The following is a 26,351-nucleotide window of genomic DNA, read 5'->3' on the forward strand; positions in this document are numbered from 1 at the left end:
GTAAGGAGAAAAACAGATAAATCTCTCTAGAAAGAATTTAGGGACCTCAACTTCTAACATCATCAGGACCAGGTCTTCTTCCACAGACAACCAGCCAAAATATATAAGGCAATCATTTCTAAACAATGGACGACAGAAGTACAAGAAAGCAATCTCTGAGAGAAGAGGGATCCATGAGGTGAGCACCACAAAAACTGTGGAACTCTGTCTGAAGATAATTTTCTGACTCACATGAAGGGTTGGAGCCCAAGCAAAGTACAGCTGCTCTGCTGTCCAAGGAGGCAAAGATCAGAGTATGAGATGGTTGAAACTGCTGAGACCTGAGTGGCTGAGTCCTCAAGGTAGACAGCTGCCAAGGTGTGGGAGAAACAGACCCGGAAGTCTAAGTGTGTTTTCCCCACAAATCCTTTGCTCAGGCTTGGGCTGTGTATGCACCAAGTAATACATAAGGCTTACCAGAAAGCTGCTGTTACCAGGCCGAGCACCAGAGATACTGAGATCAAGCAGTGCTGGCTAATTTTGGATTTCTGGCTCAATCGGACAAGAGAAACCGTAGTAATATCGCGGTATACAACACTGACACTACTGAAACACCAGAAAGGGCATGTCTCAGGAGACAGGGCCATAACTTGCAGTAAGGCTTCCATCACACCTGTCTTTATCACCTGTAAGACTGTACCTCATCGAGATCCACAGGGGAGACAGATCTATTTGAACAGCTTAGGAAACACCTTGGACCTTCCACAAATCCAATCTAACAAAGTGTAGAAAGGCTTAATACATATTTCATATGATCATTTAGAAACCAAACATCAATATATTTTAGAGAAAGAAAATAGAATCTAGTTTCTACAACATATCATCTACAGTTTCCAATATCAGTCAGACATTACTGTACGTGTGATGAAACAAAAATGTTGTCAAGAGAAAAAATAGTTAATACGAACAGATCCTGAGGCCATCTGTATGTTGGAATTAGCAAACAAAGCTGGGTTTTATTTTTTATTACTGCTTTATCAGGAAATAGATTAAGTAGGCAATAAATCCGTAAGGATATAGAAGATCTGAAAAATTCTACCCATCAACTTCACCAAACTGAAAGATCATTTTATTCAATTGTATTATACATATTTGTTAATAGCAGGAGAACATCAAGATATGGCCATAATGCTGAACCATAAAATAAGTTCAATAAACTGCAATAATTTGGAAACTGACAAAATGTATGTTCTGATCATAAAAGAGTTACATTAGATATCAGTAACACCACGATATTTTTAAATTCTCAAATGTTTGAAAATTAAACAATACAACTTAAAATAATCTACATATTAAAGGAGTTAAATATAAACCAGAAAACCTTTCAAAATTAATGATAATAAAACACAACATATCAGAATATGCAAAAGATAGGTATAATGCTACAGTTCATTTCAGTTCAGTTCAGTCGCTCAGTCCTGTCCGACTGTGGCCCCATAAATCGCAGCACGCCAGTCCTTCCTGTCCATCACCAACTCCCGGAGTCCACCCAAACCCATGCCCATCGAGTCCGTGATGCCAGTATAATGCTCAGAGAAAAGTTTATAACTCTGACAAAACTTTAAAAAGAGAAAGATTTAAAATCTCTTATCTACATGTCAACCTTAAGAATTTAGGTAAGGAAAATCAAATTAATCCCAAAGTGAATAGAAAGAAAAAAATACTAAATACAAGAGCACAGATCAACACAAAGAAAATAGAATACAGACAAACATTTCATCTTTGAAAAGATTATAAAAAATGATAAAGTCTTAGCAAGACTAATTATGGAAAAATGAGAAAAAACATAAATTACTGATATCATAATTACCAAAATATTACCTCAAGAGGAAACAAAAAAATCTGAATGACTCCTTATCTATTGAAGAATGTGAATCCATAATCAAAAAACTTTCACAAAGAAAACTTTATGCCCAGATAACTTCCTTGATGGATTCTGTCAAACATTTAATGAAAAAAGTAATATCAATCTGGCATAAACTCTTGAAGACAATCTGGTAAATGGAAAAAGATAAGAGACAGTGCACAAAAGAAGGTATGTAAATGGGAAACGACCCATGAAAGGTGCTCATCAACATTAGTCATCAGGAAATGCAAGGTAAAAGCCACAATTACATACTAATGACACACTCATTAGAATGTCTATAATCAAAAAGCCTGACAGTACCAAGTATCGACAAGAATGTAAAACAACTGAACTCTCACATGTTACAGGTGGGAGTATAAAATGGTCCCATCACTTAGAAATAATTCAGTAATTTCCTGTAAAGTTATATATGCACGTACTCTGTGAACAAGAGAATTCAAGAAAGAGATTTAAAATATACGTCAACGCCATAGCTTCTGCTGAAAATTCAGAGTAGCTTTAGACACCATAGCTCCAAACTGTAAACCACTCTAATGTCCATAATTCACACAGATGATTTCATATGCATAATCACATGTATAACTATCTATTCAATACCCCACTTATTTCCGCCTAGAAATAGCCTGTGGGGGGTGGCCGGAGACCATGAATCAGAGCAGGGAGGGGCTGGGGGTTAGAGGGAAGCAGGGCAGGCAAATGTCTCCCTACCTTCAATCCTGGTATGCTTCTATGATGGTTACTGAATGAGGTCACATTAGCGTTAAAGTTCTGCAATTTGGTCCCCAGGTTTAACGCCCAAAGTTGGGAGCCTGGTAAAACAAGTAACAGATGTTTAGTAACCTGTTTCCTGAACATGTCTTGGACATTCTATGTCAGAGGTGGAAATGTCTGGAAAGCTACACAAAAGCAGCTTCAAATGTTATTGTATTCTGTTTTGCAGATGTAAAATTCTGGTAAAGAGATACTGCAAATATTTCTCTATTACAGAGAACAACAATCTTGCCTATGAAGAAATCCTTAAAAAGGGCACCAAAACTTTAGAATTAATGTAACTTACATGACATTTCAAAGAGAACCACTTCACAAGGGAGACAGATAAGAGATGTTCACCAGACACCGTTTACTTTGGGTTTCCCCAAAATCAAGGGAATCCAAGTCATAGGAAAAAATTCTCACTTATTTTCATATTTTAGGTTCTTTTTTTCTTTTTTAATCTTCTGGCCATGCTGCCCAGCATGTGGGATCTTAGTTCCCCGACCAGCAACTGAACTCCCATCCCCTGCATTGACATCATGGAGTCTTAACCACTGGATCACCAGGGAAGTCCCTATTTCAGGATGTTAGAGGCCAGTCACATCTGGATCTTCATAGAAACCCAATAAGGTAGATTTTTATTTAAAAGAAGCCAAGAAAATATGATATGAAAAGATAACTAAAAATGAGTACTTTTACAGCCTGATTTCAGGACTGGCTTGTATTCACAGATATAATTTTGTTCCTCTTGTGTGACTCTAGATATTGATCCCTCAGGACAGACGAGAAAAGATTCACATTCTTCAGACACTGATTCTAACTCATCCTAATGGTTGCCTATAGCTGTTTCTTTCTTTACTTTTTTTTTCTTAAAACAACTCTAAGACCATCACTAATGGAAAAATTTCAAAGGACTCTGATTTTGAGATTAAAAATGAATACCACCCCCTAGCAAGTATAGAGTCTATTTTCTGCATCCATATCTTGTCTAAACAGAAGCACTTACATAACACTTTACATTTTTTGGAAATACTCTGACATAGTTTACTAGATATGTTTATCAAATAATGGTATAAGTTATTTTTACCCTTTTATTTTTTACAACTGGGGAAATAGACTAAAAGGGTTTAAATTATATCCACAGGATAAGAAAGTAAGACAATGGCAATACCAAATCTAAAATCTAGAATTCCTGTCTCAGTCTATTTCTCTAACAAATAAATATAGCCCAAAGTATTTTAATTATAAAGGTGAAATTAAGAAGGGCTTCAAATTTCTTAGTAAATTTACAAGATAAGACATGGGGAAATGTCTTCTCTGATGGTACACCAGTTGAGGAATTTGAGTCCAAAATTCAAAATTCATAACATTTCAGTTATTCCTTTAAAATTTTTCTTTTAAAGTTAAGAAGGTTAAGTCCTAGCATTAGCAATCTATTATTAAATCACATTTTGGGGGAAGAAGAAAAAATTTAAACTATAATAAAGATCCTAACCACCTAACCTCAAAGAAGTTACATTAGCAACAGAAGGCCTGTCTTTTCAGAAATGAATACAGAAAACGAAACTGAATCTAAACTTTGTGTCTCTACTGTTCATTCAGCTCTCCTTGGTTTAAATCAGTTGCTTGGCTCTTGGTGATTGATAGCTTCAACCTAAGGAACACACAAGACTGCTCACTGCTGCCCCCTAGTGAACGTGTTACAAATGAAATGAATTGACCAAAGCCCAGCAGATTTCTCATTCTGAACCTCTAAACTGCACGCGCATGTTGGCCTCTGACTGATCTGGCTGCTTCCACAATCGCTCTCCTGAGGCAGGCTCAACACAGAGCTGTGTGTTTAGAAAGGGCTTTGAGGAAAAAGCAACTCACTGGTAGGGTCAGGCAAACATATCCACATGTCCACTGGTGCCAATCCTTTTGAATGAATGAACAAGACATCAGATTTTCAAAGAAATGTGTTTCAGGAAAACCTTGTTTTCTGATCGAAATAGGAAGACATCCATGTTGACATCCGCAAAGTTAGCAATAAGAGTGATACATGGTACTCAGGGCTGCTGGAAATCAGAGAAGCTTACTACTGGAGCATCAGATTTTCCTTTTTTTTTTTTTTTTTTCACTCTTTGTAAAGGTTAGATAGATGATAACAGAGGTCAACCTCAGGATAATGATTTATCTAGTAACAAGTTCAGACCCTGCAGCCACCTTCGCCACTAAAGGCACGATCAACACTATCATAATCAGACTGGGATCAGAAACACACATCATTACATTTCAAATAGCAGGAAAATGCTCCACATTTGTTGAAGAGACTATGGGGAATAACTATCTTGTCTGGGCACCCAAATTCCACAAATAATACACTGCTTGTGGGTACTACAATTGTTAGTATTTCAGTGACTTGAAAGCAGCTCCAATTAGAACTGATTTCACAAATGACTTATATAAGCACACAGCTTCAAATAGGGGTACAGAGGACAGAGATTTGGGTATGAAACCAAAGGTAAGAAGAAAATTCTATGTCCTTCCTTTTCCCAATGCACCTTCATCAAATGTACTCAGTCACTAACTGATCACCATCCCTGGCTCAACTGTGTGTCTGTGTTTTGTTCAGTGCATCAAATGTTTATCAAGTACCTCCTAAGTGCCAAACACAGGACTATGTGTTGAAGATACAAAGATCAACAAGACATTCTTCCTGAATATGTGGAGGTCAAGTCTATAAACGAGCTGAGAAATTTGAGAGATGCATTTATCATTCCAAAGTTGTCCCCTATATTGTTTCCAATGCAACTCGCCCTTGGTGAAGTCCCTCATCTTCAAATCTACTCTCCATCGGACTTCCCTGGTGGTCCAGTGGTTAGGAGTCTGCCTTGCATTGCAGGGGACCCTGGTTTGATCCCTGATCCAAGAAGATCCCACATGACATAGGGCAACCAAGCCCACATGCCACAACTACTGAAGCCCACTCATCCTAGTACCTAGGCTCTGCAACAAGAGAAGCCGCCACAATGAGAAGCCTGCACACAGAAATTAGGGAGTAGCCCCGGCTTGCCATAACTAGAGAAAAGTCTGAATGCAGCAGTGAAGACCAGCACAGCCAAAATTAAATACATATATTTTTTTAAAGATTAAATATATTCTCCATCACTATTCCCATCTGGAGATCTCAGCTTAGGTACTTCGTAATAATGCACCGTGAAGTATAAAACTCAAACAACATCCAGTTTTTTTGGCTGGAAGAAGTAGAAATGCTTCCTGCCAAATGCAGCCATTTAAGCAGCCAGGAGAGGACAGTGTGGGGTCACAAGAGACGGAGAAGAGAGGGAGAGGTGGCACACGTGACCCATCCCCAACAGTGCTGTTTCCAGTTGATCTGCCAGGAGCTGTGCATGTGTGCTCAGTTGCTTCAGTCATGTCCGACTCTTTGCGATCCCCCAGGCTCCTCTGTCCATGGGATTCTCCAGGTGAGAATACTGGAGTGGGTTGCCATGCCCTCCTCCAGTGGATCTTCCTGACCCAGGGATCGCACTGGGATCTCCTGCGTCTTCTGAATTGCAGGTAGATACTTTACGGCTGAGCCACCCAGGAATTAGTAACTGTAGAGCCCTAAGATCATTAGCATTCTGGGGAAGCCAGCAGGTGCCAGACCCTCTGCGGGTGCCAGACCCGCATCCCAAGAACAGGATGCGACACATGAGTTCCTTGGAACAATCCTGAAGCCTGCAGCCAAGGGCCAATCTGCTGGAATAATTCCTCTAATTCCACCACGTTTCAGTGCCTGTGGTAGGATAATAAGAGAGGCAACTGGAAAAGCAAGAGATTATGTATTACAGTGACTGAATTTCACTATCCCCTGGATTACAGTCTGGCTACTTGAGAGTCCCTTGGACTGCAAGGAGATCCAACCAGTCCATCCTAAAGGAGATCAGTCCTGGGTGTTCATTGGAAGGACTGATGCTGAAGCTGAAACTCCAATACTTTGGCTACCTCATACAAAGAGTTGACTCATTGGAAAAGACCCTGATGCTGGGAGGGATTGGGGCCAGGAGGAAAAGGGGATGACAGAGGATGAGATGTCTGGATGGCATCACCAACTCAATGGACGTGAGTTTTGAGTGAACTCCGGGAGTTGGTGATGGACAGGGAGGCCTGGCGTGCTCCGATTCATGGGGTCGCAGAGTCGGACACGACTGAGCAACTGAACTGAACTGAACTGGTGAAAAAGAGGCCTCACCACCTTGAAAAATCATTTGTCTCTGAGACTATTGCACTGACTGAGTATTACCAGGCTAAATTGGTGTCAAAGATGACAAGAGTTCAGGCTACGGCTTGCCTGCTTGCAGCTCCAAGAAGGGAAAAGAGGGAGGTCACCAGACCGACAGCAAAGCTCCCTTTTCTGTTGCTGGCATGTTTCTAGGGCTCAGGTGTCTCTGGGCATCCACAGAGCACACTTTCAGCTTACAGCATACCTTCGAAGACATTGTAAGCCATGGCAATAAAGCACATATCACAATAAAGCTGGTCTCAGGACTTCCTTGGTGGTCCAGTCTAAGAATCTGTGCTCCTAATGCAAGGGGCCTGGGTTCAACCCCTGGTCAGGGACTAGATCTCTCATGCTGCAACTAACAGTTTACATGCCACAACTAAGACGCAGCACAGCCAAATAAATAAAATAAAAATAAATGCTAATAAAGGAAGCTGGTCACATGAATTTTTGCACATAAAAACTATGTTTACACTATACTATTAAGTGTGTGATTATGTCTAAAAAAATAAGGTTCATACATTAATTTTAAAATACTTTATTGCTAAAGAATCCTAGTCATCATCTGAGCTTTCAGTGAGTAGTAATGTTTTTCATAATTGTAACATCAAAGATCACTGATGACAGATCACCATAACAAATGTAATAATAATGAAAAAGTTTGAAATATTTTGAGAATTACCAAAATAGGACACAAAAGACAGAAAGTGAGAAAATGCTGTTGGAAAATGGTCCTGATGGGCTTGCTGGATGTAGGATTGCCACAAATCTTCAACTTGTAAAAAAAATGCAGTATGTGCAAAGTGCAATAAAGGGAAGTGTGAGGTATGCCTGTTGAAGGGAATGGCAACCTACTCCAGTAATCTTGCCTGGAGAATTCCATGGACAGAGGAGCCTGGCAGGCTACAGTCCATGGGGTCACAAAGAGTCAGACACAACTGAGTTCACTTTCATGCTTGTAATCAACAAGGAGTAAGAAAAGCATACTGATATATATATATTTGTATACAGCAACCAACACTCAGTATAATAAAATTTTAAAAATAACACTATGTTTTTAAATTAAATTTCATTTTTAAAGCAAAAATATCTTGTTTACATACTACTTTTTATTCTTCACAATTTAAATTTTGAAAACTAGGATCTGAAATATTGCCTAGGTTCAAGCCTCTCCTGTAGATTATTTGCTTAAAGTCAAGAGTAAGTTAAGGTATTGGCTAGATCTAGCCAATGTTTCATCACAATTTCACTCAGCTCAAGAAATTATGATTTCAATAAGCATAAGATTAACTGGATGGCTCTTTTAAAAATATATTTATTTATTTGACTGCGCCAGGTCTTGGTTGCAGCACTGGGGATCTTCGATCTTCACAGTGGCACACAGGATCTTCAGTCTCAGCATGTGAACTCTGAGTCGCAGTGTGCGGGATTTAGCTCCCTGACCAGGGGTTGAGCCCAGGCTCCCTGCACTGGAAGCACAGGGTCTTACTGTGTCTTACTGTGGTCTTACTGGACCACCAGGGAAGTCCTTGGTTGGCTGACTGCAGCAACCATAATACCTCAAGGAATATATCTTCCCTTTTTGATCCTTTGATTTGTTTTCTGAAAAATGGAGCATGAGCTGAAAGCAGGTATTACTCTAACTAAAACACTCTAGGTTCAAGTGTCAGATGGCTTATCCCTCTGGCAGAGTCCACTGTAAAAGTGAAAACTCTTCCACCACAATTTAAAGTCACTCAGTCTCATTATCTCTGCCCAAGCCTTCTGAATTATTTTCTAATTAATCCATTAATTGTGGCATTAGCTACAGTTTTTCATTCTTAACCTACTTTCATGAGGAATCACACATATATTTTCCAGTCTATACAAGGCCTCACAAAGAAAGAATTTATAAACACATTTAGTTTAGTGAATTAGTGAATTTAGAAAGTGAATTAGAAGATATTCCAGCCCTTAATACTTAACACAAGAATCATTGTTGGGAATAACTCCCAGTGAAACCATTTGCTGCCTTCAGTGGTGAACACAGACTTAAGTTCAGGTTTTGTTTCTTTTTAATGAAGGTGACAGTTGTTTTCCCAATCACAAATCAATCAATCAAGGAAAATCAATAAGATGAGAATAAATTATTCCCAGATGCTATTCCATGCAAAACAAAACAGAACATACATCAAATGCAAGGGAGCATTGAATGATGATTCCTAACCACCATTCAATGGATAGGCAAGGTGAATTTGGGGCACCCTGCACCCTCCTTCTCCACCCCCATCAGCCAATGTGTCCTAGCTCCCCTTCAATGCTTTCTTCTTCCCCTTTCATGGCGCCTGCTTTGCGAATGTAGTAAGTAGCTCCTCTTTGGCAGTGATATGTCTGGTTTTCATGGAACTATGGACTACATATCATAGGTCATCTGAACAGCCATACTTTGATATCTATGGATGCATAAGCCTCCTGAAACATTGCCTAATGGCAATCTCTGATGTACAATGACTCTGGTTCGAGACATTGCTATCTTCATGTGCTTAGTGACGTTTACTTGATTTATTTTTTTTTACTTTTTTGGCCGAGCTGCCCAGCATTGAGGACTTAAGTTCCCCAACTAGGGATCAAATCTGTGCTCCTTGCAGTGGAAACTCAGAGTCTAAACCACTGGACCATTAGGCAAGTCCCCAGTGAAGTTTATCTGAGAATGTGAATGTGATATTACATTTTATCCTGATTATCTTATAGGAATGAAGGGAAGACAGAACAAAAGCTCTGATACTACTGATAAGGAATATAGATTATTTAATAAAATAGCAAATCTCTAGCCTCAACTGAATGCTTATTAGAACTAAGAAAATGTATGTTTAATTATGAAGAAAGAAAAAATTTAAGAATACTTCCTGAATGGTAAAACTATATCATTGAAGATTATAGGAAAAATATGATTAGGGACTTAATTTTTTAAAATTTCTATAGAAATAGAAATTCCTTTTAATGTATAAGTCTATTTTTCAATTTTCTTACATTTGGCATCTTCAGGAACACATTATATGTGAAAACAGAGGACTTGCTACGGTTTTCTTCTAAGGTGATTCAAACAGAAAAGCTCTAGACAGCCAACTCTCATAGCATTATATGCTGTGTGCAGATAATATACTGCTGCTACTGCTACTGCTGCTAAGTCGCTTCAGTCGTGTCTGACTCTGTGCGACCCCATAGACGGAAGCCCACCAGGCTCCCCCATCCCTGGGATTCTCCAGGCAAGAACACTGGAGTGGGTTGCCATTTCCTTCTCCAATGCATGAAAGTGAAAAGTGAAAGTGAAGTCGCTTCAGTCATGTCTGACTCTTAGTGACCCCATGGACTGCAGCCCACCAGGCTCCTCCGTCCATGGGATTTTCCAGGCAAGAGTACTGAAGTGGGGTGCCATTGCCTTCTCCGAGATAATATACTACTTTTGTCAAAGATCTGATAGTAGTTCAAGGTAGAAGTTCAAGTACAGGACTGGATTTGTAGGTGAACCCAGAGCCACCATGGGCTTTCCAGGTGGTGCTAGTGGTAAAAACCCACCTGCCAATGCAGGAGATGTATGAGACGTGGGTTTGATCCCTGAGTTGGGAAGATCCCCTGGAGCCAGGCATGGCAACCCACACCAGTATTCTTGCCTGGAGAACCCCATGGACAGAGGAGCCTGGTGGGCTACATATAGTCCATAGGGTTGCACAGAGTCAGACACGACTAAAGTGGCTTAGCATGCAGCACAGAGCCACCTTACTAGGTTTACTCAGGCTCCAGACTCATATAAAGGTGAGACAATGGCTGGTGGATCTAGATTTGAGAACTGTGAGAACAACAGTGAATACTTTGAATCTGACCTTGAATGCCTGTCACTGGTAAGGACCAAGAGATTGAGTGTGAGGAAAGACTGAGACCACAAGTTTCCCAAATTGAGAAACAGAAGTCAATATGGAGTCATCTCATCCTAACCAGGAATTTGGTAAACGTCAACACTGGGATTTTTGGTATGTGCTTTGGTGGATTTTAAATGTATTTGAAATTTTTGTCTGACTTTGAAGCTAGTGAAAGTAATAAGACTTTAAGAGAACAGAAAGAGGTTTTCCATTTTGCAGAATTGGAATCTGTATTTTATCCCAAATAACAGGATTCCCCGTTGGCTCAGCTGGTAAAGCACCTGTCTGCCAGTGCAGGAGATGCAAGAGACTTGAGTTTGATCCCTGGGTCGGGAAGATCCCCTGGAGAAGGAAGTGGCAACTGCTCCAGTATTCTTGCCTGGAGAATCCCATGGACAGAGGAACCTGGCAGGTTACAGTCCATAGGGTCACAAAGAGTCAGACATGACTGAGGACATGCACACACACAACCTGAATAAATCATACAAGTTTATGTTGCCCATCACATCTGGGATGTGATTTTATCTTGGTTAGTGGATGGGGAAGGCTACAGCATCAGACATCAGAACAGAAGGCTGGGCTGTCAAAACAGAAATGGTGGCAAGTGACCTGGCTGCAAGGCTGAGTGAGAGGAGACAGCTAGCTGCACGTGAGCCCACTAGGCTAGGTCCTCATGCGAGAGGAAAATGATACTTCTCATCCACAGAAGTGGGCATGGGCCAAGGTATCCTAGATGCCCCCTACAGTCAGTGGAGGGAAAGATCACTGGATTAGACTGTAGGGTGGCTAAACTTGCATTCACACAGATCAATTCTGAAGTGTAATGGACATAATCTTATCAAAGTCAAGCATTCTTTAAGCATCAGTCTTATATAATGTACTTTCATCAATTAGATTTTTGAAAAGTGTTTCTTAACCACAGTAAATCCCTTTTCAGCAATTTAGACAAATTAAAATGATTTGCAGAATAGGAGGAGAGATTTATGTTGTTTGTCATCATTTCCCCAAACCATTAGGGTTACAAGGAAGCATAAATATTTTAAAAGTTCTCAGGATAGTTAAATTCTGTCTTTGGCAATTTATTACTTTACAAGAGGCAGATTACTGAGATGTATTCTAGCAATCACTAATTGTTTTTAGATTATGCATTAATATATTCCTTTCATAATTGTAAGTGAAAGAATGCATACTAATGTTCAAAGCTGTAGTCCTTTTTGCATCGTTTAACGAACTTTAATGGTTGAAAACTTAATTAAATAGATTCAAAGTGAAATCAGATTTGTGATGAATGTGCTTATCTTTCATCAAAAGAGACAATAGTTTCATGTCATAATGAACTACTAGCTCCATGTCTTTAGCAATATTTGACCCCATATAGATCATCAACCCATGATTCCTACCACCTTTTCATATACGGCACCACCCCACCATCCCGCCGTGTTCTCTCTCTGTCGCACGCAGACCTTGTAGCTTCAGCTCTGTGGCTCCTTCCTCTACCTTGTTCACGTGGCAGATTCCACCCTGGGTGAATTCACAAGCAGCTGAATGTGGCTGGAAAACACATACATCACCATGTTGCTTATCTCCCCCCAAACCTGTAATCCTTCAACTGCCAGTCAATTCTGCAATTCCCTCGCCCACTGACTTACTCATTCTCCTTATGTATATTTCATACTCGGCTCTTTGCACAAGCCTCTAACCACTCCTCTCCCCCATCACTTTTCCCCAGACAGGCACATAACTTGCTCCTTACCTCCTTTGCTTCCCTGATCACACCTTTTGTCACACCGCAAGCCCTATCCGAACTCTGCTTTATTTAACTTCACTGTATTTACCACAACCTGGCACATCACATCTTTTACTTATTTGTTTATTAATTCTGTCTCTCCCTTAGCATACAGACTCAAGAAAGCCCAGTCTCTGACACAGAGCCTCAAACACAAATGTAAATATTTGTTGAATGAATGTCTGAATTTTTTATATCATAGCAAACAAACTCCTCTGGAAAAAAAAATTATATAAGTGAAAATCAAGAGAAAATATAGTGCAATCGTTTTAAGCAAGAAGGAAGAGCTGACCCCAGCTGCACCTGGAACCCCACCTCTGGATGCTATCCACTGAGTTTGGTGACACCGATTAAAACATTCTGGCACGTAAGTGTGCCTCCCCCCACAAAGAGCTGAATGTGAAGAGTATGTCAGTTCAATATAAATCATGTCTGGATTTTTCTTGCTGTGATCTGACTCAGTGTCTCACGCTGCTTGGAGCCAAGTTGTCTCATTAGTCAGTCTTCTTGTTTTAGAGCTTTCCTGCCAGGAAGAAAGCAGAGGGCACTTGCCCTTCTTTGCTGAGACGGTTCGCATCTTTGTTAGCAGTAACTTCTCTGCACTCTCTGTAGATGCAGTTGAACCAGTGCCCCCGGCAATCTGGCTGCCATGGTGCCTCTGCGGGAGCTTGACAAGAAACAGTGGAAACCGGATGCCTTTATGTCACCACAAATCAAGATTTCACTGTGTCTGCAAACCTCTCTATCAGGAATATTGCATCACAACATGAATCTTTTATACACCTGTGTTTATCTGGCATCTGACAAAATGATGCTAGTGAAGCAAGAAGAGAGATTCTTAAAGCCTATTTGATATTCAAGTGTCAATTTATATCTAATGTTAAAGCCTTTGAGAGTGAACATTTATTCAGAAGCTATCAAGGAGAATTAGCTTCCTAATTTTTAAAGACCATTGTGCATATCTGATGGGGTAGAAGATCTATGGCTCACTAAAAGCTATCCATATACTTCTAGAAAGACTGTAATTACTTTAGGCAAAAATATATTAACTTCTCGAGATACTGAAGCATACATACACACTGTTAATATAAACATGTCAATTATGGAGTTGTCTCACTTTTCCAATATTCATTATTTCTAGCTATAGAAAGAGTTTTGCTGATGAATGGAAAACATTAGGCTAAGAGTTCAAGGAAACTGTCCTAGAAATGTTAAAAATAATAAATATCATTTCACACAATAGGACACATAAAAAAAACAAATATTCTCCCATAGATATAAAAGTTTATATAAAAGTAAAGTGAAGAATCAAACAGGCTGTAGTGATACAGCTGAGGCTTATTACATCGTTTGGTCTAATGCCTGCTACGGAGGAGAGGGCCCCTGGGCTCTCTGCCTTACATATGATCACATCTAATAAAAGTCTTAGAAACTTCATATCACTTAGAGAGGAAAACTAGGGCCTCCCCAGTGACTCAGATGATAAAGAATCTGCCTGCAATGCAGGAGACCCAGGGTCGATCCTTGGGGCGGGAAGATCCCCTGGAGAAGCGAATGACAACCCATTCCAGTATTCTTGCCTAGAAGATTCCATGGACAGAGGAGCCTGGTGGACTACAGTCCATGGGGTTGCAAAGAGCTGGACATGACTAAGCAACTTTCACTCACTCAAAGAGGAAAATTAGACAGATGATCCATTTGTTAGCTAAAGAAAGTGCAGCTGGTGACACATAAGCTTAAAACTATGGCACCTGATGCTAAAAGGAACCTTAGATTTGACCTTGTCCCATTGCACAGTTCTGGGAATGGACAACGTTGAAAAGCTAAAGAGAAGTTGGCATGATCTAATCACTTAGTGGCAGGGTATAACTTCCATGCTGGGGACTTCCCTGGTGGTCCAGTGGTTAATACTCCTTCCAAAAAAAAAAAAAAAAAAGAATCCACCTTTCAGTGCAAGGGATGCAAGTTCAATCCCTGGTCCAAGAACTAAGATCCGGCATGCTGCAGGGCAACTAAGCCTGCGTGTTGCAACTAGAGAAAAGCCTGCATGCCACAATGAAAAGATCCAGTATGCCTCAGTGAAGATCCCACATGCTACAACTAAGACCCGATGCAGCCAAGTAAGTAAAATAAATACTAAAAAAATAATTTCCACACAAGGGACACATAAATCGGTGTCTCTATTGTACTGCTCTGCCCCTTACCCCAAACCTAACTCTTCCTAACTCACCCTTCGCTGTTGTCATCAAATATAGTTGTAGAATTTCATGTTGGTCTCAGATATAAGTACATATTTCTTTAAATCCATTTCTTTTCCATTGGAAGAAGGGTAAATGTTTCAAAGCCAAGAAATAAAAAAGCACTGAATGGTAGATTCCAATTCGATCACTGCAAGGTAGCTTTCCAAGGAAGTGGAATTTATGAAGGAGAGGCTATGAGAGATGGGACACAGGCCTGAATTATAACAGGTGTGTGAGTGCCCTTGTTTGTGGAAGAGCTCCATTCCACAATGACCCCAAAGCATATCCACAGAATATACTCCATACCCACCACTGAGCCTTATAAAGCTGGAGGTGTGTTTTCATGGGGGAAACATTGGAACAAGTTAAAGTGCTGTAAATGTAAGGATTTATTTCTGGATTCTTAATTCTGTTACACTGATCTACTGTCTAACTTTACTATCTTGATTACTATAGTTTGTCAGTTCAGTTGCTCAGTCGTGTCCGACTCTTTGCGACCCCACGAATCGCAGCACACCAGGCCGTAGAAGTCTTAAAATTGGGATATGTGAGTCCTCAGATTTTGCTCTTTTTCGAGATTGTTTTTGCTGTTCTGGAAACCTTGAATTTTTGCATGAATTTTTAGCATCAGCTCTTCAGTTTCTACAAAAACCCAGCTGGAATTCTGATAGAGAGTGCACTGAATCTGCAGATCAACTTAGGGAGTATTGTCATTTAAAAAAATGTTACATCTTCCAACCCAGGGATGTCTTGGGAAACTGGGGTGTCTTCTTTCTTTCAATATTATTTCTATTTTTCAGTGTACAAACCTTACATTTACATTGCTAAATTTGATCCTGATAATTTTATTCTTTTTGATGCTATTATAAATAGAATTTTCTTAATTTCAAAAATAGAAAAAGTCAAAATGGAGATCAACCACTCCTTTTCTTGGTTATCCTGGAACTCCACCAGCCATACCTTTGAAGGATTATATTCTGAACCTAGAAAATAATGGTTCCTTCATATTTTTCAAAGGCATGACCTCTCCTCTATTACTGCTGCCTACTTTCCTCCTATGCCTGGCTCCCTGCTTCTGTAAACAGGGATTCTAGATTTGTAGTATTGGCCAATGGAGACAACAAAGATAAAATCAGGATGCTTTACTTAAGACTAGGGGTTCTTGATTCTGGCTACAGATTTGAATTAACTGGAAACAAAGTTGAAAATATGTTGTCAGACTCCACCCCCAGATTTAACTGGTCTGGAGTGGAGGCCAAGCATCAAATGTTTTAAAAAAGATCTCCAAATACCGGTATATATTTACTACAGCACTCTTCTAGATAAAGAAATGTGAGCAGAGATTAGGAATCATAAAGGTATTAACTGGATGATAAAATAACAGAATTTTAGGCATGTCAAGACAGTAGAAGCTTAAGGACCACTTTGTCATAGTGGTGAGGAAACTGAAGTCAAGGGATGCTAAACGAATAAATCAAGATCTCAAAATTAACTAAAGAAAGAGCCAGAACTCTGGTCACATGATTCATGAGCTGAGTAATGAAGGGACATCTGACATCTGAGAGAATTCAGAATATAGATAAAAAGAAGTGACAGATTTACTGAGAAAATACAAAACATATGTCATATCAAGAGGTAAATGTCATAATACCATCAAGGAGGGATTGATAGATTCATGATGGCTCATGGCAGACTTGTGGGAGAAGCTGGGAGTTTGAGCTATGATAACTAACCATGAAAATCAGGGTAAAAATCAAATGGGACTTAATGGCAAATAGCAAAGAGGTCTGGGTGAATCACAGAAATGATTCTATAAATACTGCATGTTTTCTTACCATGTAAGTAAAGTATGTATTTGATTGTTCTTACCATATAAAGTCCAGTGCTTGGCATACAGTAAGTGCTTACTTAATGACTGGAGTTATTTCTTTTCACTGCTGCCAGCATGCAAAGTCCAAATGAACTAGACTGCGCTAGTTCATAAAACTGGAATACTTGACTAGCGTACTGCATGTGTACTCATGTTTTCTTGCCTTACAATGGTGTAAGTTTGGCATTTTGTAATCTGCATTTACCTTAGGCAAAGAATATTTTAACTTTCAATTTCATTCTGAGCAGTGAGAAAGAGAGATGGGTTGGAGGACCAAAAGAGACCAGCAATGGGACTCTGCATGTTCTCCCTCCAACCTTCCAGGCCAAGCTTGTCTAGAACAAGATCAGTAAGTTGGGAAGAGGTGATGGTGTCTTGGATCAGACCTGGAATATGCAAACATTTCTTCAATTCATTCACCTTCCTATGACTCCTCGTCCCATCTTAGAATTGCGAGTATAAGAACTAACTTTCAAGTAAGAGAGGATGCAGCATGCTCAATGATATATTCTAACACATCATAGAACATCTTCACAGAAGAGGTATTCCACGTAAATTCATTTTAAAAGATAAATTACATGCTTTTAAGAGTCATCTCTCAGAAAAATGGTCTTATTTTTAAGGAATTATTTATAAAGAACATTAATCATGACCCTGTTTCTTTCTTTCAGTGTTTGTTAAACATAATCTGATATTATTCTTGCAGGAGGAGTTGCAGTTATTTCACTTACCAGCTGCAGTGCTCTGGAAAGATGCTATGGTGTGGCAGGTTACTTCTCCCCACATTTAACGGCCCCAGACTATCGTCCTTTACTGTGTTGTTCTGACCTCAATATCCTCTAGTATAATATCCTACTTCTCATGTGGTTTTTTTATTTTTTACATAATTTTTACTTGAGTGAGATACATGGGCTTGGAGCAGTCTTTTGTCACTTACTGGTGCTTCACTTACCAGTAAGTGAAGGCTGTTTAGTTGTTTATTCTGGGTTTATTTCATTCTGAAAATGCTGGAAATCTGACTTCAAAATACTTAAAGTCAACGAAAAACTCTAGGAAGAACAACTGGAAATCCATCTCCATATCTATTTCTATTCTAAAATTAATTATATACATAAACATATAAAGTGTGTCCACTGAGTACAGTTATTAGAAATTAAATGCTCACTTTAGTTGGCTGACTTTTCTGAAATGCTCTATTTTCACAAACCTTGCCTCGAGAACAGAGGAAGCAAGCTCGGTGAGCATGTAGAAGTGTTTAAGGCTTCTAATCAAGGCAAAGCAGTGTTGAAAACAAAAGCAAGGGGGAAAAAATCCAAATAATTAACTTGCTAATTGTTTCCCTTAATGTGAATGCTAGCTGGTGGAGATATTTCAGCGGTGGCAAATGAAGCCCTTTGCAGTCTTGGCAAGGCTGGTGCGGGGCGGTCTTTGGGGGAACTGTCCCCACGAGGCAGACAGTGCGGTCAGCCCTGCAGCTTCTGCTTTCAAGAAAATGACAACAAGCTTGCTCTCCTCCAAGCTGAGGCTTTGCGGTAATGTTTACACCTCTTTTACTTCCTATCCATTTCTCCTCAATATTTGAAAATCCATTTATTCTTTTCAGGTTTATTCTGGGAGTGCCTTCTTTCTGTATCTGCTCCGTGAAGCCTTGACCTTTGAAGGCACCACTGATCACTTTCCCAGGCTCCTCTTGTGTTTCCAGATCACACAGTCTCAGGCTGGGGCACCTATAATTTCTGACCACATATTGGGTTGGCCAGAATGTTAGCTCAGGTTTTTCCATAACATCTTATGGAAAAATCCGAATAAATACTACTTGCAGTATCTCTTCCGAATTAAATTTTGGGAACTATTTTTTTTAAATTCCTCTCCAGATAGGCAAATGTAATCTTATAAAGATCCTGCACCAAAGAGATCATTTGACCCTGTCAGAAAAGCTGAATTAAATTGGAGAGGAAGACCATGCTGCTGGCACAAATGGACCTGCCAGAGGTTGTGGACATGATCCAGCTTACCTGTCACTGATCCCTGGGGCCTAGCACAGTCCCTGCCATGGAAACACTCAATGCATGTTATTTCAAGTGGGAAATTGAAAATGACATATTGATGTTGCTGCTTACCATCACTCTTGCTGTTATTAGCAAATACTGATTGATTGCTACTGAGTTTTCATTAGCAGTTATTGAATTTTCCTAACAACCCAAGGTTAGGGTTGGAGCCTTCAAAAGACCTTGCACTAAAGAAGTGGTAACTAAAATGTCATTCAAACCTTCCCTTCTTAGAAAGATTGGCAAATTTTTAACTGATCAACTTGGGGGATCGGAATAGAAGGGAGAGATGCTTGGGTTAATTGTAGCCAATGATTGAGGATAAGTGATAGAATCTGTGCGCAAAGCAGGGGAGCTGAATTGTACTGATGGTTTTTCAGTGGTCAAAGTTCCCATCAAAGAACTTGACTTAAAAAGCAAGAATAAAGACACAGTGGTTGGATGGCATCACCAACTCGATGGACATGAGTTTGAGCAAGCTCCAGGAGTTGGTGATGGGCCGGGAAGCCTTGCGTGCTGCAGTCTGTGGAGCCAGTCGCAAAGAGCCGGAGGCAACTGAGCGGTTGAACTGAACGTCCATCTTTCAGTGGGTCCCCTGTGGGGGTTGGGAAGGGATCTGCAGCTCCCAGAGCTGTCTTAGGAAAGCAAGACCAGAGCTAGATGGCACCGCCAGTGCTGGTAGGGGGGATATCTGCTACATTTTCAAGCTTGGTTCTGATTGGCTATCAAGCTGACAGCCTACTAGGTCTTCCTGCCCACCAGAAAGTCAGGTTTAGGGTCTACCCCACTCTGCTTGGCTTAGGACTGAAGGGGCTGAGTCTGAGGATGGAATGTTATCAGCACCTGAGAGCAGCGCTTAAAGGTAGAGACCCTCAGTCCCTTCTAAGCGGAATGTATTGATATGTTTCAAGCAGTAGTGAAAATGACTCTTCAACAGATATTCAAAACCTGGTACTTGAAAAAATTATAATGATAATAATCATTGACTGGAAAATGATGCTCTACTACAGATAAAAAGTTCAAACAGGTAGGACAAATAATGTTTTCAGAAAAAATTCTTAGAAGTATTTCATATTCATTTCCATTAGGTGACATTATTATTCAGAAATCAATGTAAAATAGTCAAGATTGTAGCTTTATATACAAAGAAGCCTACATTCAAATCCCAGGTTCTTGGTTTCTCCAACATTTCTCCTTGGCTATTTTTTTATTTAAAAATAAAAATATGACAAGAAATTTCACTCCTGAGTATTTATCTGGAAAAATCAAAAAAAAAAAAAAAACACTAAGTTGAAAAGATGCATGCACCCCAATGTTCACAGCAGCATTATATATGATTGCCAAGGTACAGAGCAACCTAAATGTTCATCACCAGAAAAATATCTACTACTATGCCAAAATATCTACTATGCCAAAGCCTTTGACTATGTGGACCACAACAAACTCTAGAAAATTCTTAAAGAGATGGGAATACCAGACCACCTGACCTGCCTCTTCAAAAATTTGTATGCAGGTCAAGAAGCAACAGTCAGAACTCTATATGGAACAACAGACTGGTTCCAAATAGGAAAAGGAGTACGTCAAGGCTGTATATTGTCACCCTGCTTATTTAACTTATATGTAGAGTACATTATGAGAAACGCTGGGCTGGATGAAGCACAAGCTTGAATCAAGATTGCTGGGAGAAATATCAATAACCTCAGATATGCAGATGACACCAAACTTATGGCAGAAAGTGAAGAAGAATTAAAGAGCCTCTTGATGAAAGTAAAAGAGGAGAGTGAAAAACTTGGCTTAAAACTCAACATTCAGAAAACGAAGATCATGGCATCTGGTCCCATCACTTCATGGCAAATAGATAGGGAAACAGTGGAAATAGTAGCTGACTTTATTTTTGGGGCTCCAAAATCACTGCAGATGGTGATTGCAGCCATGAAATTAAAAGACGCTTACTCCTTGGAAGGAAAGTTATGACCAATCTAGACAGCATATTCAAAAGCAGAGACATTACTTTGCCAACAAAGGTCCGTCTAGTCAAAGCTATGGTTTTTCCAGTAGTCATGTTTGGATGTGACAGTTGGACTATAAAGAAAGCTGAGCGCCGAAGAATTGATGCTTTTGAACTGTGGTGTTGGAGAAGAATCTTGACAGTCCCTTGGACTGCAAGGAGATCCAACCAGTCCATCCTAAAGGAAATCAGTCCTGAATATTCATTGGAAGGACTGATGTTGAAGCTGAAACTCCAATACTTTGGCCACCTGATGTGAAGAACTGATTCATTTGAAATGACCCTGATGCTGGGAAAGATTGAAGGCAGGAAGAGAAGGGGACAACAGAGGATGAGATGGTTGGATGGCATCACTAACTCAACGGACATGAGTTTGAGTAAACTCTGGGAGTTGGCGATGGATAAGGAGGCCTGACATTCTGCAGTCCATGGGGTTGCAGAGTCGGACATGACTGAACTGAACTAAACTGAACTGAAATGTTCATCAACAGATGAATGGATAAATAAGATGTGGTTTATATATACAATGGAATTTTACTCAGCCATAAAAAATGAAATTTTGCTGCAATACAGATGGACTTGAAGGGCATTATTCTAAGGGAAATAAGTAAGTCAGAGAAAGATAAATACTGCATGATATCACTTATAAGTAGAATCTAAAAAATACAACAAATTTGTGAATATAACAACAACCAAAACAAGGAACAGACTACAGATATAGAGAACAAACTAGTTGTTACAAGTGGAAAGAGAGAGGTAAGATAAGGATAGGGGATTAAGAAGTACAAACCATTATGTATAAAATAAATAAGCTACAAGTGTATATTTAACAAAACAAGAAATATAGGTAGTATTTTATAATAACTATAAATGGAATATAACCTTTAAAAATTGTGAAGCATTATACTGAACACCCATAACTTGTGTAATATTGTACATCAACTATATCTCAATTTAAATAAAACACCCAGTTCCTTCACCACCTGTTAATATTTCCAGTGATGGCAACTTAGTCACTTTATCCACTGATACTTGGCTTCTTCAAATTTAAAACTGGCATAATAAGACAGAAAGCAAGTTTTTTTTAGAAAGCCCTGACAGAGTTGGGTTGTGTCCTCACTGGCTATTATCACCATTCCTTGGTGTCACCTCATCCATTTCCTGGTGTTTCCTTAAGTACCTATGTTTGGTAGGAGGAGGCAGGTAAGAGTGGGGGGGAAACAGAGCTATTCATTATAGCTGGATTCATATCATATACTTTTGTTAAGATGCTTTGGGGGACTTTCCTTGTGGTCCAGTGGTTAGGAATTTACCTGCCGATGGAGGGGACATAGGTCCAATCCCTGGTCTGGGAAGATCCCACATGCCATGTGCCACAACTACGGAGCCCGTGAGCCTTAGAGCCCTTGCTCCACAACAAAAGAAACCACCGCAATAGGAAGCCTGCACACTGCAATGAAAGAGTAGCCCCTACTCACTGCAACTAGGGAAAGCCTGTGAGCCTCGATGAAGACCCAGTGCAGCCATAAATAAATATATAAATAATTTTTTAAATGCCTTGGGGCAAAGAAAATTCAGAATATGAAAATATGGAATTTGAAAGTTGAAGTACTCAAACCCCAGGAAATCACTCTCCGTGTGCCAGTAGCAAAGGCATCATCAAAGAGCAATAGAAATGTTCCAGAGATGCTTCTGCCTCCAGAATCACTCCCACCTCTGGACGGAGTCAGCATCTGTTCCCTCAGCCACCCCACTCCCAATGTGAGAATATCCTCACCTGTAACTACCTTTGCAAAGAAGGTAGTAACCAGAAGGAGTGCTAGGGGAAATCCAGTCCAGCAGTTCACTCAGGGTGGGCTATATTTAAGAAATACTGTCTTCTTCAACCTGTGTCCAGAACACAGTATTTTGACAGACAATATTTCTTCCCAGTTGACAAAACATTGACAGAATGTTGGAAAAATATTGACAAAAATGTTTTTATGAAAAGCAGATATCCAGAAACTTTGGGCCAAGTGGTATCCCTGGAAATGTTTTATAGGTACATAAATAATGAAACTGGTCACGTGTAAAGTTCTTGGCACTGATCTTACCAGTGTGGTGGCCACAACTCACACTGTCAAGAAACCATTTCAGAAGTGAGTTGGTGAGAATGACATCACTGGGCTAAACTTATCTGCACTCCACAAATAAACTGTTTGCAAATGTCAGGACTTCATTCCTAGCAGCAATAAATTACTTACCTCAGAACTGATGGAGACAGACCAGTGTGTAGAATAACGTGGCTGAGAACTCCAACCTAGCCTTATACTTCCCTTTTGGAGTCAATAAAAGTGATGCTCAGAAAGCATAAATAAATTGCTTGAGGTCACACAGTTATTGAGTAGCAAAACTGCCACTGACTGGAAACCAAGTCTGCTGATCTGAGGCCAATGTTCTTTCTACACAACGCATCACATTTCCTTCAGCGGAGGCCCAAGGTGTAATTCAAGTGCACATCTATTCAGTAGTTCTGGATGTGACTCACTTTTCCTCCAGGACTTATACTACCTTCTCACTAGGAAAATCATCTATTCCCCATTTAGCCACTGGACCACCTTTTACCAGGTGGGTGACTATACCACTCTTTCAAAATATATGCTACTTATGCTAAATCTGACATTTCATGGTCATACCTTAAGCTGCAAATAGATGTACTTTGGGCTGAAAAATGTATTTACAAAAACTCTGGGCTGAGTATTGCTTAGACAAAAATTTGTGTCTTTACAGAATTACTTATTGTAGCAGAGTCTTTAATTCCGATGACAAGGTGGCCTGCAGCAATGTTTAATATTCATTCACTTTTATTCAGGCAGAAAATTGACATTAGGACAGGTCTATTCTTATAAAAGAATTCTAGTTCTTACAAAAGGAAGACACTTTTTCAAATACTATTCAAATACAGGCATGGAAAAGGTAGGCCCAAATTGTGATATCAAGTGATAACTCTGTATTAATATTAGCAACTGCAGCCAATAAAGTGCTTTTGCAAACATCTGAGAATGCCACAGGCTGAGAGCTGGAACTTTGCTGATAAAGAGGACAGATAGCTCAGGCCCTGCCATGTGCCCTAGGTATAGGGCATAGAGAAATGAAGAATCCTCCCCTCCTGAGTGAGTTGAAAGCCACATATTTGCTCAAGATCTAGGCTGCAGATGTTGGAAAATGTTGACCTTCAGAAGGAACAATGAACCAACCACTGCATCTTGACCCAGATTGCTAGGAGAGTCATGGCTTGGTGACAGATGGATTGGTTTTTTTTAATCCCATACAAAGAGATTTACAGACAAGGACAGAGACATGGGCAAATACACTTGCCTGCTCTTCCTAGAGTCCCAGGCACAACTTGAGGAGTAGATTGGATGTCCCTGTGCCCTGATGTCAAGGAAGTCTCTGCCCAGGCTTTGTTCAGCCTGTCTGCTGGTCTATCTTTGCATCCTTTACAAAGACTGGATTAACTGAGCAGCCAGCCATCTGGGCTGCCTTCCCAGCAACAAAGAAAGCCATGTGGTCTGGAAGCATTTTGGGGATTGAGAAAGGGTAAAAAGCAATAAAAAAACAAACAGCCTGAACCAGAGGGGCATGAGGGAACACGCAGAAGGGCATACTGTGACTGCAGAACAAGCATTCCATCCTGCCAGGCTGCCGAGCTGCCTCTGAGCTGTGGCATGAGGGCTCTCAGTTCTCAGAGCACAGACGTCTGGAAACAGAGTGGGCTGAATTGGGAGAAAAGCAGGGAAGCTCTCGTGGCATCCTGCCTCCTAAGACTGTGTGGGGTTCCCGGGGGGTTGGGTCCCCCCCACTAGAGGAGGATACACCTGGGGCTAAGAGGACAGTGGCCACTAGGAAACCAGCAAGATGAAACCAACCCCCTTGACCACCAGAGCTCGCATTAGGAAGGGGATTTCTTGCTCTTTGGAATAATAAAGTGTGGGTATAGCGACAGGAAATATTAGGTCCTTATCTAGCAAAGATAGAAACTGGCTAAAATATAAAATTTATTCTATTAAGTGTTTACCTACTTTCATTTTAGTGCTTTTTAATCAATAAACTAGAACCCATCCAGGCCCAATGGGGAAATTTTCCCAGAGGCTTGATCAACGTGAAGCAACCATTATGATATTAGTTCAGCAAATAAGCAAATTTCATTGAGACAGGATGACTGACTCTCATAAAGACAGCAATGTTTCTCCCTCAAATAACATACAATATACTGAAGGTGGAGGTAGACTCCTAGAGAGTTGTGTGTTTGGTTTGGTAGAGTAAGGATTATTATTATTACTTTAATTTTTGGAACTGGGTGAAATAATTTGATGTTCACATGGAAGAATTAGCCTCCAAGAAAATTTTGAATTATAATAAAGAGGAATAGAGCATCTTGAGTTTGAGGCTGAGAAGGTCATCGATTTGTCTTACCAGCTATAAAACTTATTTTAAAGTTTCTTTAGTCAAACCAACAGGAGCAGACAGATAGATCAATACAGTATCCAGAAAAAGATCCTACTTTTCACGGGAAATTGACATGTGACAAAAATGGTATTTAATTTAGAAGAGAAAGGATGGCTTGTTTGGTTCTTTCTCTACTAAATTAAAATGTAATAAGGTTTAGTAGACTTTGCAGGCATCATTGACTAACCATTGTGAGAAAGCAAATTTGGACCTCATCCCACACCACATACAAAAATAAGTAATAGATGAAATAAAGGTTTAGCTGTTTAAAATGTTAATAACAAAATGAAACAGAGTTCTTAAGCAACAAGAAATTGCCAAAACTATAAAGAAAAGGCAATTTTGATTGGAAAAGAAATTCAAGAAAAACATTTGAAACAATAAATGATTCTATGATGTCAAAAGACAAGTAAGAGAATGTAAAAATTATTTGCAAATTCCATGAGAGATTGAGAGTTAAATTCTATAATACATAAACGGATAAGGAAAGAGCATAGAAATCAGTACAAAAAGGAACACAGTATCTGATTTAAACCTCAAAATATAATCCACAAAAGAGAGTCCAAATGGTTAATTAATAAATGAAAATGATGCTCAACTTCACCAACAGTCTAGAAAATGCAAATTCAATGTTCATGAGATGCCATATTTTATCTATCAGGCTGGCACTAATTACAAAGAACACTAATCCTCAGTGCTGGCTAGGCAAAAAGAAAATTTCTCTCACACTTTACTGGTGAAAACATGAGTACTAAGTTTAAGAAAGTAATCCATAACATCTAGTAAAATAATTGTGCATGCATGCTCGGTCATATCCAACACTTTGTGACCCCATGGACTGTAGCCCACCAGGTTCCTCTGTCTATGGGATTATCCGAGAAAGAATACTGGAGTGGGTTGCCTTTTCCTCCTCCAGGGGATCTTCCTGACCCAGGGATTGAACCCGAATCTCCTGGATTGGCAGGTGGATTCTTTACCACTTGAGACATGTGGGAAACACCCCAAAATAATTGTTACGTGTAGCATTATTTGTAGTAACCTTTCCCCACAAAGAAACCTCCAAAATAACCTGAATATCAAATGCCGATG

The 26,351-nt window shown here is 39.8% G+C and overlaps 1 protein-coding gene across 2 annotated transcripts in view; it reads right to left on the reverse strand.

Moving 5' to 3' along the window:
• The window catches only part of KIAA1217 (KIAA1217 ortholog), an 829,478-nt gene that overhangs the window by 642,075 nt on the left and 161,052 nt on the right, over positions 1-26,351 (reverse strand). The window contains exon 2 of one of the 2 annotated variants that reach the window (XM_044927454.2): positions 2,615-2,715. The exons of the other annotated variant lie outside the window; for it this stretch is intronic. The gene's annotated coding sequence lies outside the window, so the exon portion shown is untranslated. The remainder of the gene's footprint in view (positions 1-2,614; positions 2,716-26,351) is intronic. 2 annotated transcript variants of the gene reach the window in all.

The sequence above is a fragment of the Bubalus bubalis genome, chromosome 14 (genome assembly GCF_019923935.1).
Source record: "Bubalus bubalis isolate 160015118507 breed Murrah chromosome 14, NDDB_SH_1, whole genome shotgun sequence".
Taxonomy (NCBI): domain Eukaryota; kingdom Metazoa; phylum Chordata; class Mammalia; order Artiodactyla; family Bovidae; genus Bubalus; species Bubalus bubalis.